This window comes from Sus scrofa, chromosome 2 (genome assembly GCF_000003025.6).
Source record: "Sus scrofa isolate TJ Tabasco breed Duroc chromosome 2, Sscrofa11.1, whole genome shotgun sequence".
NCBI lineage: Eukaryota > Metazoa > Chordata > Mammalia > Artiodactyla > Suidae > Sus > Sus scrofa.
Window position 1 is genome coordinate 71,049,363 of NC_010444.4, and position 20,686 is coordinate 71,070,048.

At 46.7% G+C, this 20,686-nt stretch overlaps 1 long non-coding RNA gene and 1 pseudogene across 1 annotated transcript; both read right to left on the minus strand.

The window, feature by feature from the left end:
* LOC106509445 lies at nt 556–19,231 on the minus strand. Its single transcript, XR_002341674.1, has 3 exons — nt 17,435–19,231; nt 3,705–3,848; nt 556–793 (listed from the first exon to the last, which is right to left on the minus strand). It is a non-coding gene; the product is annotated as an uncharacterized LOC106509445 (long non-coding RNA).
* LOC100513396 lies at nt 8,616–9,099 on the minus strand (annotated as a pseudogene).

Here is a 20,686-nt window from a genome sequence, read left to right on the forward strand (position 1 = left end):
CCATGAGGTTGCGGGTTCGGTCCCTGCCCTTGCTCAGTGGGTTGACGATCCGCGTTGCCATGAGCTGTGGTGTAGGTTGCAGACACGGCTCGGATCCCGAGTTGCTGTGGCTCTGGTGTAGGCTGGTGGCTAGCCTGGGAATCTCCATATGCCGCGGGAGCAGCCCAAAGAAATAGCAAAAAGACAAAAAAAAAAAAAAAAAAAAAATCTGGTGTTGTCATGGCTGTGGCTTGGGTTCTATCCTTAGCCTGGGAAATTCTGCATGCCTTAGGCACAGTCAAAAAAAAAAAAAAAAAAAAAGTGACACGGAGACTTGGTGGAATGGGGCCATCCAAACCCCATAGAAAACCAGCAGATCCCTGGTGATATGAAGGAGAGGCCCTCAAAAAAAGATTTGGGGAGTTCCCACTGTGGCGCAATGGGATTGGTAGTGTTGCTGGAGAACTGGGGTGCAGGTTCGATCCCTGGCTGGGCACAGTATGTTAAGGATCCAGTGTTGCTAAAGTTGTGGTGCAGGTTGCAATTGCAGCTGGGATCTGATCCTTGGCCTGGGAACTCCATATGTTGAGGGGCAGAAAAAAAAAAAAGATTTGGGTGGGTGGGGGTCAGGGGGAAATTTCAAGTGGAAGGTATTACTTGGGCAAAGGTGGGGAGGCTGAAAAGGGCTCAGTCTGGCAGGAAGAGATGCAGGCTGGACCTTCTGCAGTTGAGCTGCTTTTTGGATGCTCCATGCCTTTCTTCTGTCCTCCTACTCCATCCCAGCTGTGAGCATTGAGTATTCAGGGCAGGCTTCCTGGAGGAGATGACAAATGTACCCTGAGAGATGAGTGTATGAGGGATCCAGCTAAGTTAGGTCCAAAGTTAAGTGAGGAGAGGATAGTAGGGCAGGACCAGTCACTAGAGGTCCTCCTGGGCTTCCTGGGGAGAGGCACTATCAGATTTAAATTTAAAGGCAATCAGATTTAAAATAAGACGGCAGGTGTTCCCTTATGGCTCACTGGGTTAAGGACCTGATGTTGTCTCTGTGAGGATGTGGGTTTGATCCTTGCCCTGAGTCAGCTGGTTAAGGATCTGGCATTGCAAAGCTGCAATGTAGGTCAGATTCGGCTCAGATCTGGTGTTGCCATGGCTGTGGTGTGGGCTGGCAGCTACAGCTCTGATTTGACCCCTAACCTGAGAACTTACATATGCTGCAGCTGTGGCCATAAAAATAAATAAAATGTTAACATAGTGAGACAAGTTGGAGCGACTGGGGTCTCATCTGGGTTGGCAGATAGGAGTGAAGGAACTCCAGAAAGATTCAGAGGTAAAATTGCCAGGGTTTAGGGAATGAGAAGAGGCCTAGTTGGTGGGAATGGGGAGATGGAGCCATTTCTCAGCTGGTGAGTCCAATGTAGAGTGTCTGGGCAGTGGGAAGGTGAGCCCTAGGGAGGCAGGGGAAGCTCCTTGCCCCCTCCCCACCTCCATGCCTTCACACCCTTTGTGTGCCAGATGGGAAGGTGGGATTGGGGATGCTGATAAGCCCTGATCCAGGTAATAAGCTGAGGGCTTCTTTGTCCCTCCTGCTCCCCTAGTCAGATGGATGGTTGCAAGCATATTGACCTTTTCTAGGCCCTGAGGTCATCATGGCCAGGCCTGGCGGCTGGACCCTGCAACCTGGACAGTGGGCCCTGTACCAGGCAGAATAATGATGTCCACACATTCTAACCCCTGGAACCTATGACTATGTGATCTTTGCATCTAACTAAGGAGGAGTTCCTGTTGTGGCTCAATGGGTTAAGAACACTACCAGTATCCATGAGAATTTGAGTTCAATCCCTGGCCTCGCTCAGTTGGTTAAGGAGCCATCATTGCTGCAGCTGTGGTGTAGGCTGGCACCTGCAGCTCCGATTCGACCCCTGGCCTGGGAACTTCCATATGCCACAAGTGTGGCCCTAAAAAACAAAACAAAAACAAAAACAAAAACAACAAAAATTAAGGATCTGGAGATGGGGGAATTGTTCAGTTGTCATTACAAGGGTCCTCATAAGAGGGATGGAGGACAGTCAGAGAGATTGGAAGATGCTATACTTTTTTTTTTTTCTTTTTACAGCTGCATCTGTGGCATATGGAGGTTCCCAGACTAGGGGTTGAATTGGAGCTGCAGCTGCGGGCCTTTACCACAGCAACTCAGGATCTGACCTACACCACACCTTGGGGCAATGCCAGATCCTTTAACCCATTGAGGGAGACCAGGGATCGAACCCAAATCCTCATGGATACTAGTTGAGTTTTTAACCCACTGAGGCACATCAGGAACTCCTGAGCCCACACTGTGCTGTGTGTCCTTAGGTGTGTGACACAGCCTCTCTGAGCCCCATAGTATCCTATTCTGTGGAATGGAAGCTAACCAGGCCAGCTGGGGCCAGGGCATCCTAGAGAGACCACTCTCCCTATGTTGCCCTCCCTATCCAAATGGCCTGAGTTAGGGCTGGGGGAGGGGATGGGATGGGGGGAATCGGGGGAGGAGAGGCCTTTGACCTGGCTGCGCTCTCTGCTGGAATACTCTTCCTGCTTGTCCATATGGCCCTTTCCTGCACCCTCTTGGTTCTTTAGTCAAATCATTCTGTGCCACTTAGAACAGTGCTGGACACACAGTGGGTACTTCATAAATGTTCATTAAGGGCAGAGAGGGTAGAGCGAGGCAAGGTAAAAAATGGAGTTTGTCTGAGAAAGGCTTAGAAAGAAGGCTGGCTGGATGTGTCTGTCTCTCTGTCCATCTGAGTCTTTCTGTGTTTCTCTGTGCAGAGGTTCACGGGCCAGCAATTGAACCGGCGTCACAGCAATGACAATGCCTGATCCTTAACCCACTAGGCAAGCAGGGACTCCTCCCTGTGTTTCTTTATGTGTCTGTCTGTGGGGATGTGTGTGTGTACACATCTGAACGTGGACAGAGTGCAGCCTTAGCTTCCCCAGTCCAGCAGATGCTGGATCTCCTACTCTTTCCCCCAGAACCGCATCCACCTCCTCTCTAATCCTGATGCTTCCTCCTTCCCCCCTTCCCACCCCAGAGCCCTCCTCCTGGTTCTATGCTTGTGTCCTCACCTGCCCAAATAGGTGCTCAGAGCCCCAGGGCTTCCCTCTGCCCCCAGTCTGGCTCATCCCTGCTCTCTGAGTTGCAGGGGTTGGGGGTGGGAGGGGGGCGGCACTAGCCAGCTAACCAGTTTGAGCTGCTGGACCAGGTTGGTGCCAAGCGCTGTGCTGAGAGATTTACAGAGATGAACATATGCAGCCCTGTCTGTGAAGCAAGTGCACTGAAAATTCCCATTTCACAGGTGGTGACTCAAGCCCAGAGGGGTGCAGGAAGCTGCCCTAGAACACACAGCCATGGGGAGGAGTTGTCTTGAAACCCAGCTCCTCCTGACCTGTTATTCTCCATCAGCATTCTTTCCCTTTGCTGGGTGGGTGGGGACACAGAGGACTCTCACCCTTCCTTCACTTACACTCCCAGTCACACATCCCCCAGGGCTGAGTCTCTCCTTCCCCCACTGTCTCTGTCCCCTGGGGGGTTAGACAAGTAAAAGAGCCCCCGCACCTGTTGCATGCCCACCATCGCTGCCCACCTCTACCTTCCCGCTCACAGGAAGCCCTGGTTATTAACTCCTGCCTGGCACCCCACTACCCCAAGAGCATCTGGGAAGCTTACCATTTCTGTTCATCCTCACCTGCACGCCTGCAGGGTCTGTGCAATTCAGCAAATAAAACCCCTGGACGCCGAGGTACTGCAACCCACCATCTGGTGCCTGGTACACGGGACTTCTAGGGCTCACACTGGGAGGGTCCCAAGCAAAATGTGATGGTTGGTTATCCTGCTGGGAGGGAAGGTGAATTTGCAGCAGTGACACAGCAAGACAGGAGCCCCCAGGCCAATAACCACCGATCGAAGACACCATCCCCTCTCTTAAGTTTTATTGGGAGGAACTTGGGAGTCCTATTTTATTTTTATTTATTTATTTTTATTTTGAATCTTAGGGCTGCACCTGCAGCATTTGGAAGTTCCCAGGCTAGGGACTGAATTCAAGCCACAGCAAGTGTGACCTAAGCCACAGTTGTGGTAATACCTGATCCTTTAACCCACTGTGGAGGCTGATCAAATCCCAGCCTCCACAGTGACCAAGCCGCTGCAGTCAGATTCTTAACCCAAGGTGCCATGGTGGAAACTCCATGACTCCTATTTTAAAAGGATTTCAAAAGTAGGAGATGAAAATCTCTGATTAAAATGTTTTCCAGGAGTTCCCGTCATGGCTCAGTGGTTAACAAATCCGACTAGCAACCATGAGGTTGCGGGTTCGATCCCTGCCCTTGCTCAGTGGATTAACGATCTGGTGTTGCCGTGAGCTGTGGTGTAGGTCGGATCCCACGTTGCTGTGGCTCTGTCGTAGGCTGGTGGCTATAGCTCCGATTCAACTCCTAGCCTGGGAACCTCCATATGCCGCAGGAGTGGCCCAAGAAATAGCAAAAAGACAAAAGACAAAAGACAAAAGACAAAAAAAAAAAAAAGGTTTCCCTTGGAGAACAGTTAATACCTACCATCCACAAACTGCACAAATCTTTCCTATGACAGTAAAATTTCATCTACCATGTCTGTCTCCCAGGCTCCCAGCTCTGTACCAAGTCTCAACTTATTGGTTCAGCTTCCTGAAATAAAATGGTCTTTGTGTGTAAATGAACGCCTGCTTTTCTTTCCTTGTTTTTTTTTTTTTTTTTAAAGTTTTTTGTCTCTTTTAGGGCTGCACCCACGGCATATGGAAATTCCCAGGGTAGGGGTTGAATTGGAGCTGCAGCTGCTGACCTACACCACAGCCACAGCAAGGCAAGGTCTGAGCCACATCTGCCACCTATGCTGCAGCTTGCAGTAATGCCAGATCCTTAACCCACTGAGCAAGGCCAGGGATCGAACCAGCATCCTCAGGGACACTCTGTCAGGTTCTTAACCCACTGAGTCACAATGGGAACTCCAAGTAAAGGGTTTTTAATATAGCCAAAGAGCTGGGAACCTCTGTGTTCCTTTTAAGGGGACCAGTTTCCTATCCATGGATAAGAAGTTTGCTTCTAATCTAAGCAAAGGTGTCATGAATAACTTGGTGCAAAGATGATGTCTAGCCAGTGTGATTAGATCACCATAAATTCCTAGAAGCAGAATTGATAGTCAGGGCCTGTGTGAGGCTAAAAGTTTGATAGTTGTTGCCAAAAGGTTCCCCACCCTCAACAACACTGGTGCTATCAGATTTTGCAGATCTGAGAGGTTAAAAATCTTGTAGCTCTGGGGAGTTCCCTTTGTGAAACAGTGGGCATGAATCTGACTAGGAACCGTGAGGTATTAGGTTCGATCCCTGGCCTCTGGGGCCTCGCTGAGTGGGTTAAGAACCTGGATTTTGCCATAAGCTGTGGCATAGGTCGCAGATGCCGCTCGGATCTGGTGTTGCTGTGGCTGTGGCCAGCAGCTACAGCTCTGATTAAACCCCTAGCCTGGGAACTTCCATATGCCGAGGGTGTGGCCCTAAAAAACAAAACAAAATCTTGTAGCCCTAATTTGCATTTTCATTATTTTGGGTGATGCTGAGCATCTTCTCAGCCTTTATTTTTTAATTTAATTTTTTTGTCTTTTCTAGGACCACACCCGCGGTACATGGAGGTTCCCAGGCTAGGGGTCGAATCAGAGCTGTAGCAGCCAGCTTATGCCAGAGCCACAGCCATGCCAGATCTTAGCTGAGTCTTCAACCTACACCGCAGCTCAGGCAAGACCAGATCCTTAACCCACTGAGCAAGGCCAGGGATAGAACCCGCAACCTCATTGTTCCTAGTTGGATTCGTTAACCACTGAGCCACAACGGGAACTCCCTCTTCTCAAGCTTTAAAAGGTGGATTCTATATTCTTTTCCTGGAAAAAATTTTTTTCTTTTTTTTCTTTTGGGCTGCCTGCATAGCATGCAGAAGTTCCCTGGCCAGGGATTGAACCCAAGCCACAGCAGTGACAATGCCACTTAACCTGCTGCAGCACCACTAGGGAACTCCACAAATTACTTAAAAAAATTTTTTATATTACTTAATGAATTTATTTATAGTTGTACAATGATATAGCATTTCCATTCCAAACCCCCAGCATCCCCCCACCCCCTAAAACTCTCTCCTTTGGAAACCATAAGTTTTTCAAAGTCTGTGAGTTGGTATCTGTTCTGTAAAGAAGTTCATTGTGTCCTTTCTTCAGATTCCACATGTAAGTGATAACATTTCACGTTGGTGTCTCATTGTCTCACTGACTTCACTTAGCATGATAATTTCTAGGTCCATCCATGTTGCTGCAAATGCCATTATTTCATTCCTTTTAATGGCTGAGTGATATTCCATTGTGTATATGTACCACATCTTTTTTTTTTTTTTGGTCTTTTTGCCTTTTCTAGGGCTGATTCCCTCGGCACATGGAGGTTCCCAGGCTAGGGGTCTAAGCAGAGCTTAGACCTATAAGACCTCTAAGCTTAGACCTGTAAGCTTATGCCACAGCCACAGCCACTTGAGATCTGAGCCTTGTCTGTGACCTACACCATAGCTCACGGCAACGCCAGATCCTTAACCCACTGAGCAAGGCCAGGGATCGAACCCACAACCTCATGGTTCCTAGTCAGATTCGTTAACCACTGAGCCACGACAGGAACTCTGTACCACATCTTGATCCACACCTCTGTCAATGGACATTTAGGTTGTTTCCACGTCCTGGCTATTGCAAATATTGCTGCAATGCACACTGAAGTACATGTGTCTTTTCGAGTCATGGTTTTCTCTGGATAGATGCCCAGGAGTGGGATTACTGGATTAAATGGTAGTTCTATTTTTAGTTTTCTGAGGAATCTCCATACTATTTTCCACAGTGGTTGCACCAATTTACAATCCCACTAACAGTATAATAGGGTTCCTTTTTTCCACAAATTACTGTTTTAAAAAAGCCCCCATGTGTTTTTTTCCTAGTGCTTTTATGATTTTACTTTTTCCATATAAAACTTGGTTGCATCAGGAATTGATATCGAGATCCAACTTTGTTTTCCCAGTTGTCCCAAGAGTGCTCATTGCATTATCCATCTTTTAGATTCGGTTTTGCAAGATCCCTAGAGCTGTCATGTCTGCAAGGAGGGTAATTTTGAGGTGTGGAGAGACATAAATAAGAGTTGTGACAACATAAACATTGTTTACTACTAAACAGTTTGGTGATTTAAGAAATCAGTCCCAACCAAAATCTCCAGGTTTGTTTTTGTTTTTTTTCCAGAACCAAGTGGCACCAGTGGAATGTGACTTTTTTTTTTTTTTGGGAGGAGGAGGCAGGGAGAGATCAGTCATTCCCTGGCTGTGGGATGTTGTAAACATTCCACAGAGTCAATGAGAACATAATGCAAGTGGGTTGCAAAACGATACAACAAATCTGGCGACCTCGTAGAGATTTCCTGCAATGGAAGGAAGGAACTGTGGAGGAGGACCCAAAACACTGGTAAGTCATTGATAAAAAAGACTTGGTGGTCAGGCCAAAATAATTAAACACAGAGGGAGGGACCATTGGAAAAGGCAGGAGTGGCTGCTCCCAGGGGGAGGCAAACACCAAATGAATCAGACTCAGAGACCCGGAATACAGAATACGGTTTTCCTGGGGCTGCAGAAACAAAGCATCACAACTGGGTGGTTTAAAGGGCAGAAGCGTATTCTCTCACACTTCGGAAAGTTCAAAGGCCAAAATCAAGGTGTTGGCAGGGCTATGCTACCTGCAATGGCTTGAGGGAAGAAACTTTCCTGCTTCTTCCCAGTTTCTGGCACTCCTATTTTCATGTCTCCAGTTTCTGCCTGTCTTCACTTCTCTGTGTATTTTTTTTCTCTGTGCCCAAATTTCTCTCTTTTTTTTTTCTTCCCAAAAGTGCAACATACAGGGAATTCCTATTGTGGTTCCATGCTAACAAACCCCACATATCCATGAGGGTGCATGTTCAATCCCTGGCCTGGAAACTACTGAATGTCTCTGGTGCAGCCAAAAAATAAAAATAAATGTTTAAAAAAATCATTAGAGTTCCTGTCACAGTGCAGTAGAAATAAATCCGACTAGGAACCATGAGGTTGTGGGTTCTGTCCCTGGCCTGCTCAGTGGATTAAGGATCCAGCGTTGCCATGAGCTGTGGTGTAGGTTGCAGATGCTGCTCGGATCTGGCATGGCTGTGGCTGTGGCCAGCAGCTACAGCTCCGATTAGACCCCTAGCCTGGGAAACTCTGTATGCCGCGGGTATAGCCCTGAAAAAAGCAAAAATCATTAAAAAAAATGCAACATAAAAACTTTAACAAAAGTAACAAGTCAAGTCAAACAGGCACTTATATTAAGAGAAAAACCAGCTCCTGTCATGGCTCAGTGGTTAACAAATCTGACTAGGAACCATGAGCTTGTGAGTTTGATCCCTGGCCTTGCTCAGTGGGTTAAGGATCTGGCATTGCTGTGACTGTGGTGTAGCCTGGTGGCAGTTACAGCTCTGATTAGACCCCCTAGCCTGGGAACCTCCATATGCCACGGGTATGGCCCTAGAAAAAGACAAAAAAAAAAAAAAGAAAGAGACAGAGAAAAACTGACTAGAAGACATTTTTATCTTAAACACCTTATGACAACCTGCTTGCAGTTGCATTTAACTGAGCTCAGTTGCTGTGAAGAATATAGCTCATGCACAGGTATGGATGAATAACTCGTATATTTTTCAAGTATTCACTGAATACCTTATATGCACATATACATTAAGCTTGACAAAGATTTAATTGACGGTCCCCAGAGAGACTTCATTTTTGTTGATCTTTTGGAAGAGTTTGTCTCAAGAGAAGAATGTATGGTTCTGGCTCATGAATCATGTAATGAACCCAGCCTAGACCCTGCTGGACACCAAGTCTCCTCCACTCCTCCTCAGACATCAGATGGATTTGGGGTATTTGTTTGGAAAGTTCTCTGGGTAACATGACATGCTGGTACTCATAATGCTCATTGAAGTATTTGTCCAAGTAATAGATCTGCTTAGGAGCCATCCTGCGGTTGGGCGGGTAGGCAGAGCAGGACCGTAGCAACAGGGAATGAAGAATGGGCACAGAGGGCCACGTGTCCAGGTTGGACCAAGGCGAAGCCTCAGACCACAAATTTCTCTTTTAAAAAAATTATTTAATATATTTTTATGGCCGCACCTGAGGCTCATGGAAGTTCCCTGGGCCAGGGATTGACGCTGAGATGCAGCTGTGGCAACACTGGATCCTCGAACCCACCATACCAGGTCATGCATCAAATACATGCCTCAGCAGTGACCCAAGCCACTGTATGTGGACTCCAAACCCACTGTGCCACAGTGGGAACTCCCAAATTTCTCTCTCTCTCTTTTTTTTTTTTTTGCTTTTTAGGGCCGCACCCATGGCATATGGAGGTTTCCAGGCCAGGGTTGAATTGGAGCTGCAGCTGCCAGCCATGGCACAGCCATGGCAATGTGGGATCTGAGGCACATTTTCAATCTACACCACAGCTCATGACAACCCAGGACCCTTAACCCACTGAGTGAGGCCAGGGATCAAACCCACATCATTGTGGATACTAACTGGGTTCTTAACCCGCTGAGCCACAATGGGAACTCCTTCAAATTTCTCTTAGAAGGACACTGGTTATTTGGTTTAGGGCCCATGCTACTTCAGGATGACCTCATCTTACCTTGATTACATCTGCAAAGACCCTATTTCCAAATAAGGTCACACACCCAGCTACTGGGGTTTAGGATTTCAACCTATCATTTGGAGGGGGGAACACACTGTTCAACTCACAATACCCTCCAAGTAGCTTCTGTTTATTTTCTTGTGTGTGAGTGTTGGTCCTCCCCCTCCCCACTCCAATGACTCTTTTCAGAATGCTACTGAAATATTACATGTGAATTTTTTTTTTTTGTCTTTTTGCCATTTTCTTGGGCCGCTCCCACAACACATGGAGGGTCCCAGGCTAGGGGTTGAATCGGAGCTGTAGCTGCCAGCCTATGCCAGAGCCAGCGGGATCCGAGCCGAGTCTGCGACCTACACCACAGCTCATGGCAACGTGGGATCCTTAACCCACTGAGTGAGGCCAGGGATCGAACCTACAACCTCATGGTTCCTAGTCGGATTCGTTAACCATTGAGCCACGATGGGAACTCTATACATGTGAATTACTAAATACAAATTCATGGGGGGATGCTCCTTCCCCAAAGCCCAATGAACTTGTTTCAGGTAATTAGCAGTAGTTTCCACTGTAACCCACATCTTGTTCACCGCAAAGGAGAACGAATTCCTTGTCATAATTTGGACTCTGTTTTGGAAAGTTACGGTTCCTTCCCATCAACCCTTTTATTTCCTTGCTCTGGGGTTTTGGTGCCTGTGTTAATTGGAGGGGCTTTTCTTGGGACCCGTGATCCGAAGCTAATGAATGACCTTGGTCATTCCAGGTCAGTGTGGTGGGGGTAGGGGGAGGCATGGGTGAGAACAGGATGTTCAGGATGTGGGTAGGAGGTCAGAGTCAACTTCCCAAGGACTAAATGTCCCTCAGCTGAAGGGGCAGGTGGGCAGAGAGGCAGGGGGCTGGGCAAGAGAGGGTTCCACTGAAACAGAAGCCCAGTGTGCCCCGAGGGGGCAGCTGGAGGGTGACCGTCCACTCAGGCCTGGGGGGCCAGGGCTCAGACTTCCTGGAGCCACAATTGGTTTTTATAGGAGAGCATCACGCTCTGATTAGCAATCACGGGGCTCCACGTGGGCAGTGCATGGAGCTAACTGAGTGAAAGGGGCCTGTTTTCTAAGGGTGTCTGGAGGCTGGTGGGACCAGGAAAAGAAGGAGAAGGGGTGGGAGGGAGGTTGCAGGGCAGACTTTGTGCATGTGGCACGATGTCCCTCTCTGTGCCCTGCTGAGTGGGGGCACAGGGTAACAACAGGTTGGAATGAAGGGGCTGGATTGGACAAGAGACATCTGGATATATGTATGAGGCAGGCACTGGAGATCAGGTGTGTCTGTCTGAGCTGGATGTGCGGTGTCCCTGGTGTCAGCCCAGGGGGAGAGGCATGGGGTAGCAGGAAGCCCCATGACTGCCAGCCTCTGTGGGTGAGGGCAAGGGGAGGGGGGATGGGCAGCCCTCAGCACCCAGGCAGGGGAGGCCACGGAGCAATTTTGCTGGACAGATGGGGCTGAAGGTCAGCAGTTGAAGGATCAATTCAGACCTTGAACTTGTTCTCCAAACTTTCCTGGGACAAAGTAGCCTGGGGACAGAGAGGCAGAGTGGGGAGGGGGAAATGGCTTTTACTGACCATTTCTCAAATGCAGGACTTGTCCTCCGACTCTCAACCATTAAAAATAACATCAGCCAGAAACCATCATGGGGCAGTTAGGTGCCAAATTTTTTTTTTGTCTTTTTAGGGCCATACCTGCAGCACATGGAGGTTCCCAGGCAAGGGGTCTAATCAGCTACAGCTGCCGGCCTACACCACAGCCACAGCAACGTGGGATCTGAACCACATCTTCGACCTACACCACAGCTTACAGCAACGCCAGATTCTTAAGCCACTGAGCAAGGCCAGGGATCGAACCCTTGTCCTCATGGGTACTAGTCGGGTTCATAAACTGCTGAGACACAATGGGATCTCCTTTTTTTTATTTATTTTTTCTTTTTTGGCCATTCCTGAGGCAAGCGGAAGTTGCTGGGCCAGGGATTGCACCTGTGCCATAGCAGCGACCCCAGCTGCTACAGTGACAACACCAGGTCCTTAACCTACTGAGCCACAAAAGAACTCCCCAGAGACTATTTTAAACAAACTTGTTTGATCCCTCAACAGCCCTGTGAGGTGGGTACTCTTATCCTTTTGCGAGTGAGGAAACTGAGGCACAGAGAGGTTAGGGCACTGGCCCAAAGTCACACAGCTTGTGCGTGGCTGAGCAGGGGCTGGATCCTGGATGATGTTTCTGCTCCGTGAGTCAGTGTCTGCAAAGCTAGTGGCTCTGAACGAAGCTGCTTGTTGTCACTTCCAGCAAGGCCTTGGGCTGGGAGGCAGGGGTAGTGGGGGTGTGATCTGAGGGTGGAAATGACCTAAAATTACCTCCCTGAAAACTTCCCCACAGCAGCCGCCCCCACCTCCGCCACTTCCCTTTTCGCAACCACTACAGAGCAGGGGTGGGGAAATCCTCCAGAAATTGGTAGTGTGAGGAGGGAGCCCAGGGTTCTGGATGGGCAGAGCTGCGGGAGGGGACTGGGGAGAAAGAAGATGGGCAGGGTTCAAGCTCTGGATGCTTGGGGTCCTGGCCTCAGGATTTTTTTTTTTCTTTGTACAGCCTCACATGCTATATATGTAGGTTCCCAGGCTAGGGGTCAAATCAGAGGTACAGCTGCCGGCCTACACCACAGCCACAGCCACACTGGATCCGAGCCGCATCTGCAACCTACCTGCAGCTTGTGGCAAGGCCAGATCCTTAACCCACTGATCAGGGCCGGGAATGGAACCCTCATCCTCATGGATACTATGTTGTGGCTGTAACCCACTGCACCACAACATGAACTCTCCTGCCTCAGTGTTGCATGGTACTCAATGTCTTGTATTTTACAAAACTGTGTGTGTGTGTGTGTGTGTTGACTAGATTCCAGCTGGGGGAAGGGAAGGTTTGAGGGAGGGGGAGAGTTCTGCAGAAGGGGCATGGGAGCGGAACCTCCAAGGACAAGAGTGTCAGGGCAGTCAAGCAGTTAGGACAGCAGGTGCAAAAGCCTGGAGGTTTGAAGCAGCATGTTCTGAGTTGCAGGTTAATTTAATGGTGCAAGATGCAGAGAGGGTAGCTAGATAGGAGACTGCAAAATAAGCAGGATTGACGCCAAGAAAGTACATAAAGGCTTGGATCGAATCTTGAGGGCAGTAGGGAGCTATGGAAGGGTTTAGAGCAGGCAGGGACAGGGTCTTATAAGAGTGCCCTAGAGCTCCTCTGGCTGCTGTCTGGAGGATAGGCTGGGGAGAGGGGAGAGGGAGGGGCAATTGAGCACTGCAAAGTTAATAAGGCCTGGAGTTCCCACTGCGGCTCAGTGGGTTAAGAATCTGACTAGTATCTATGAGGATGTGGGTTTGATCCTTGACCTTGCTCAGTGGGTTAAAGATTTGGCATTCCAGAAGCTGTGGTGTAGGTCTCAGATACAATTCGGATCCTGCTGTGGCTGTGGTGTAGGCCAGCAGCTTACAACTCTGATTCAGCCCTTAGCCTGGGGATTTCCTTATGCCGCAGTTGTAGCCCTAAAAAGAAAAGAAAAAAAAAAAAAAGCTAATAAGGCCTGAATATGGTAGAGGGGTGGAAGGAAGGGGGAGGAGTTTTATTTTGTAAAATTTTGAGGCTGTGCCTGCGGCATGTAGAAGTTCCCAGACCAGGGCTGGAACCCATACCACAGCTATAACCAAAGCCACAGCAGTGACAATGCTAGATCTTTAACTGCTAGGCCATGAGGGAATTCTGGGGGGGGGAGGATTTTTAACTTATAGAAACTTTAATTTGAATAGAGCACACACTACCTGGCACCAGTCAGAATGGCCATCATTAAAAAGTCCACAAATAACGAATGCTGAAGAGGGTGTGGAGAAAAGGGAAGCATCCTACACTGCTGGTGGAAATGTAAATTGGTACAACCACTATGGAAAACAGTAGGGAGGTACCTCAGAAAACTAAATATAGAACATATGACCCAGCAATCCTACTCTTGGGCATATATCCAGACAAAACTTTCCTTGAAAAGGTCACATGCACCCGTATGTTCATTGCAGCATTGTTCACAAAAGCCAAGACATCGAATCAACCCAAATGTCCATCAACAGATGAATGGATTAAGAAGATGTGGTATATATACACAATGGAATACTCTTCAGCCATAAAAAGAACAAAATAATGCCATTTGCAACAACATGGATGGAACTAGAGACTCTCATACTAAGTGAGGTAAGTTAGAAAGACAAATACCATAGGATATCACTTATATCTGGAATCTAATATACAGCACAAATGAACCTTTCCACAGAAAAGAAATGCATGGACTTGGAGAACAGATTTGTGGTTGCCAAGGGGGAGGGGGAAGAGTGGGATGGACTGGGAATTTGGGGTTAATAGATGCAAACTATTGCCTTTGGAATGGATAAGCAATGGGATCCTGCTGTATAGCACTGGGAACTGTATCTAGTCACTTATGATGGAGCATGATAATGGGAGAAAAAAGAATGTATATATGTATGTGTGACTGGGTCACCTTGCTGTACAGTAGAAAATTAACAGAACACTGCAAACCACCAGCTATAATGGAAAAAAAATAAAAATCATTTAAAATAAAAAAACAGGAGTTCCTGTCATGGCTCAGGGGAAATGAATCCGACTAGGAACCATGAGGTTGTAGGTTTGATCCCTGGCCTCGCTCAGTGGGTTAAGGAGCTGGCGTTGCCGTGAGCTGTGGTGTAGGTCGCAGACATGGCTCGGATCCTGAATTGCTGTAGCTGTGGTGTAGACCAGCAGCTGTAGCTCCGATTTGACCCCTAGCCTGGGAACCTTCATATGCTTCAGGTGCAGCCCTAAAAAGACCAAAAAAAAAAAAAAAAAGATAGCAGTATTAGTAAAGTCATAAACAAAAATTTCATTTAAGAGTTTTCACCCTGTTCAGCTGGCTTAGTAGTCTCTTTTCAGTCTTTCTGGGGCTGCACCCTTGGCTTATGGAGGTGCCCAGCTCCAATTATGGGGTCTAATTGGAGCTACAGCTGCTGGTCTACACCACAGCTATAGCAACTCAGAATCCAAGCCGCATCTGCAACCTACACCATAGCTCACAGCCATGTTGGATCGTCAACCCACTGAGCGAGGCCAGGAATGGAACCCGGAACTTCATGGTTCCTGGTCAGATTGGTTTCCACTGCGCCAAAATGGGAACTCCCCACTTTTTTTTTTTTTTTTTTTTTTGCATTTCTTATCTTTAAAGGACATTATATATTGGCTTTGTCTATTCAGCCTAATTTCCTATTAGGCTGGTTATCCTAGATGTTTAAATGTTCCCAACATAAAGGAGCCTTTAACTTTAATATAGCCTGGCAAAGTTATATCCCTTGACTGAAGTCTCACTTGTTGCTGATTGAGCTTGAGTAACATTAGAAAAAAACATATTTACGTTCTGGGTCAGAGCAGGTATTAACTCCAGGTGAGGAGATCCCACCTAGTAACATCAACAATAAGAGCCTTGGAGAGGAGAAACACGCCAGGGTAAATCAGAAGTAAAATAACCGTATGAGTCAGGTGTGACAATCTTGGGATAGTGGTCTACTTCTGATGTTGTCTTTTTGTCCATGCAGTGGTATTTTTCTTATTAGAGCCTTGTTTTAGGGTGAGTTTGCAGCCAGTAATTCTCCCTATAGGCCATTCCAGTGTAGAGGCCCTTCTTAAGTGAGAAATATAAATTTAAGAGTTAATTTTCTTTATTTGTGTATATGGTACTTAAAAATTCCTGATAAGTTGTCTCCAGCCTAGATAAAATGTTTTTTTTTGTTTTTTTTTTTTGTTTTTTTTTTTTTTGTCTTTTTGCCATTTCTTGGGCCGTTCCTGCGGCATATGGAGATTCCCAGGCTAGGGGTCGAATCCGAGCTGTAGCCACCAGCCTATGCCACAGGCACAGCAACATGGGATCCGAGCCGCATCTGCGACCTACACTACAGCTCACAGCAATGCCAGATCCTTAACCCACTAAGCAAGGCCAGGGATCGAACCCGCAACCTCATGGTTCTTAGTGGATTCATTAACCACTGCGCCGCGACGGGAACTCCAGAGACCACCCTTTAAATGATAATCAGGAGAATATACATTCTGGAAAAGTATCAAGGGACATCTGATATTTGCCCAGAGACAGATTGCAGCAATCAGCTTCAGAAACAAGCTTAATTATTTTTCTTAATCACTCAGTTAAAGTTTATAATAATGTAACATAACAGCAAAGAACTATTTGGGGGGGTGAGTTTTAAACAGTAAACAGTAATCAAGACACACAAAAATAAGAATATCAAAACAGTCTTTTTCTCTAAAATTACCCTCATTTTTACCAAATATAGCCAAATTAGGACTGTAGAAAGTCTACCCAAATGGAAAACATGTTTTCTAACCAGTTCTTTTTCATTATTGGGGTTTGCCAGGGAGCCGGGAAGAACCAAGCGGCCGTCTTGAAATTCCCATAGCCCTGATTTAAGAATACCTTTTTTTAACAGAGATCGAATCCAAATTCAAGTTTTGCACTAATTTTTAAAATTAGTTTACTGAAATTTTAAACTTAGTCCCAACAATGCACAAAATTCTTTTCTCGTCCACTTCCCACAAACCTTCCATCACTTTTTGTATCCATATTATTCTGTCCCCTATCTTTCCATTCAAAATAACAAGCTAAGACAAACTTTTTTTTTTTTTTTGTCTTTTTTTGCTATTTCTTGGGCCACTCCTGCGGCATATGGAGGTTCCCAGGCTAGGGGCTGAATCGGAGCTGCAGCCACCGGCCTACGCCAGAGCCACAGCAACGCGGGATCCAAGCCGCGTCTGCAACCTTCACCACAGCTCACGGCAACGCCGGATCATTAACCCACTGAGCAAGGGCAGGGACCGAACCCGCAACCTCATGGTTCCTAGTCGGATTCGTTAACCACTTTGCCACAACGGGAACTCCCAAACTTTCTTTCTTTCATCTTAATAAAATGCAATTACATTCCTCCATTAAACCTAGCATTATACTTAATGCTGATGACTCCAAAGACATGCCTGTATTAGATCAACAAACATCTAACAATAAACATAGATTACTGAATTTTTTGCAGTTCACGTGAACCGAAAATTAATTCACTTTAGGTATTTTGAGAATTTATGTAAGCGCTTAATTTCCTTTAAGCCAATTAAGTAGAGCTCTTATGAATTTTGGCAACGCCATACATGCACCACACAGACACGTACGAACAAGCAAAACAGAGACCTCATATTTCTCATTTCGAAGTTTTAGCCGTGAATAAGGTACATCTGTGTAAAACCTGTCAGTTACAAGAGAGATTAGATTCAAATTTATGCTCCTGCAAAGGTTCCAAAACGTGCCTCGCCAACCCCCATGTGGAAAAAAAGGCCCCAGACTGATGCGCACACTTAAAATTTTCTCCTACAAGATGCCAACCCTCTGGGTCCACAGGACTCTCACTTGGAAACCAAGGATTACATTTGACCACGGCTTCTAATAGTTCTTTTATCTCAGACTCTGTTACCCGAGCCCTTGACTGTCTCGCCATACATGTACACAGTTGAATATAATGTTCAATTTCTTGTGATTGATTCTTCCCCATTGTTATCCTGGTTTAAAATTTCTACTTGCCAACTCACGGTCACGACTCTGTCGAGTGCAAGGCCACCGTTTCCATCGTCTGTAGTTTCACGTTTTCCTGCTTGTGGCAGACCTTAATTTTTCTTTTCCCTGCTCGAGGTCAACCTTCTCTTCCAGCCCCATGTTGGGCGCCACTCTGCCGAGACCAGCGCAGCAGGGCAATCCTTAAAGAGGGACATCGCGGCATAACAAAACACACAAGACTCTTTTACAGCTAGAGAGTGAGGACCATAAAGCGCTCTGTTCCACAGAACAAAGGCGCCTAGGCTTTAGCCCTCATGACTTTTATTAGGGAAGGTGACGTGGGTTAATGAGCAAAATCAGGTGCAGGTGATGCTAAAGCTCTCTTAGTGGTTGTGCTTTTGCACGTGCGCCAAATTTGTTTACTGCATCGTTCAGCAGTTTCAGTGGTCTCCAACAATTCGCTTTCATTGTCGTTATTGTTGCGTTTCTCAACCACCGCTGAAGTTTGAGGCTGAAAATTTCCTTGTGTGTCCCATGCATTGTCGGATGTTGAGCAGCATCCCAGGGGTCCATCCCCTGGATGATGGTAGCGCTGCCCCCTCCTCCAAGCTCTGACAACCAATAATGTCTCTAGACGTGGCCAAATGTCACCTTAGGGCTAAAAATCACCCCTGGTTGAGAATCACTGCTATATCGTGTTCCATTTCAAAGTCACCACAATTTATTGACACACCCTTTTGTTGGGCATTCAGATGGTTTGGAATTATTACAAGCAGAGGTGTTAGGAACATTCTCATAGGTTTTTCAGTGAATGTAAGTCTGCATTTTCTTTGAGTTTATTCCTAGGAACCGTAGTGTAGGTGTTCATTTAGCTTTGTGGATCCTGCCAGTTTTCCAAAGCGGTTGTGTCGTTTTATATTCCCATCAGCAGCATAGAAATGTCACTTGATATGGTCTTTCTCACATTAGCCTTTCTAGTAGATGTCATGGCATTTTGGTTTTAACTTACATTTCCCTCATGACTCATGATGTCAAGTATCTTTTCATTGATTAGCCATTTGGAGAGTCTCTTATAAAGGCCCATTTTTCCTATGACATTTCTGCCTTTTTCTTGTTTATTTGTAAGAGCTCTTTATATAGCCTGGACATATGGTAGCATCAGGGCCATTTTCACTCTAGTCCCTCTGGTCCCTTTAGCCAACTCCATCACACTCATGTGCCCAGCTGCACTGACCATCAGGTTACATTCCACTCTGGCCACTGGACTCCAGTGACCACTGATCTACAGTGACCTGATCTCACTGACCACTGTAGGGAGACATACTTGAAAGACGCAAGTACCCAGAACAAAATCACTTTGCTCCCAGCAGGGAGAATCACTTCCATAATCTGTATTTACTTCCACAGAAAGAGATGTATCTGGAAACAACACATGTGTGCATTTAATGTTTATAAATAGTAGCATACTGCACTATCATCATATGTTTTTCACTCAGCAGTATCTTTTTGAGATCCATGTATGCATCCTTCTTTCTTGCCATACCTACAGCACCTACCTGGAAGTTCCTAGGCCAGGGATCAAACCCACACCACAGCTGCAACCCAAGCTGTTGCAGTGACAATACCAGGTCCTTAATCCACTGAGCCACAAGGGAACTCTAATACATATATGTAGAGACAGAGGTGGGGAGGAGCTATGTGTTCTCTTTTCACTCCTGTCTAATATTCCAGCACAGGATCATCCTCTTTTCCATTTCTCTACTCCCACATTGATGGACATTCCAGTGGCTTCTAAATTTTCACTCTTATGAACATCACTGCAACAAAGTCCTTATATCTGGGCCCTTGGTACTTCTTAGAAAATTATTTCTGGAGTTCTATGGTGGCTCATTGGATTAGAGATCCAGCATTGTCACTGGAGTGGCCCAGGTACTGTTGTGGCTCAGATTCAGATTCATTCCTTCGCCTGGGAACCTCTGAATGCCATGAGCATGGCCAAAAAAAAAAAAAAAAAAAGAGGGGGGAGTTATTTCCTTCCATTCTCCACTTATCCTCATGCCTCCACAAGAAATGTTTCTATACATTGGCCATTTGGAGATCAACTTTTGTTAGAAGCCCATTTTTTCCTTGGGGGGGGTCTGCATTTTTCTTGTTGATTTGTAGGAGCTCTTTATGTATGCTGGACCATAGGTCCTTTGTCAGCTATATTTCTTTGTCAGATATTTTGGAGGAAGTTTTGGGAGGCATTCAGGAGGTAAGTCAAGAGATCTAGGTGACTGACTGGAGGAGAGGGAGAGGAGGGAGGGGAGAAATGCACCAATATCTAGGTGACCAATAGGGCCATTGCTGGAGTGGGATCATGGGAAGAGCCACAGAAGACAGAGGTGCTGGTGAATCTCAAGAGTCACTCGATTAGGGCCCGGGGTCCCATGGACAAAGAGGGGCTCTATAGGGAAGGGCCCCTGGGTGGGCTGCAGACCTCAGAAATCATTTGCAAGATATGCAGTCTCATGCTTTTTTCTGAGTACCTCTAGCTTGCTGCAGGTCCAGACATACCAAGCTTTGATTCAGATCCCCAAACATGGTGAGCCAACTGAGGACAGCTGAGGATTCGATAACAAGATTTTCTTTTTTTGCATTAAAAAAAATTTTTTTTTAAGGGCCACATCTGTGGCATATGGAAGTTCCCAGGCCAGGGGTCGAATTAGAACTCAGCTGCCAGCCTACGCCACAGCCACAGCAATGTCAGATCCAAGCCGCATCTGAGACCTACACCACAGCTCACAACAATGCCTGATCCTTTAGGCCACTGAGTGAGGCTTAGGGATAGAGCCTGCATCTTCATGGATACTAGTTGGGTTCATTTCTGCTGAGCCACAAAGAAAACTTCAATTTTTAAAAAATTATTGTAGGAATTCCCATTGTGGCTCAGTGGTAACGAACCCAACTAGTACCCATGAGGATTCAGGTTCGATCCCTGGCCTTGCTCTGTAGGTTAAGGATCTGGTGTTGCCATGAGCTGTGGTGTAGGTCGCAGACACTGCTCAGATCCTGAGTTGATGTGGCTGTGGCTCCAATTCGACCCCTAACCTGGGAACTTCCATATGCTGCAGGTGTAGCCCTAAAAAGAAGAAAAAAAAAATATATATATATAGTAAAGTAGGAGTTCCCCCTGTGGTGCAATGGGATGGGCAGCATCTCTGCAGTCCCAGAACACAGGTTCAATCCCTGGCCCTGCACAGTGGGTTAAGGATCTGGCCTTGCCACAGGTGTAGGTTGCAACTGTG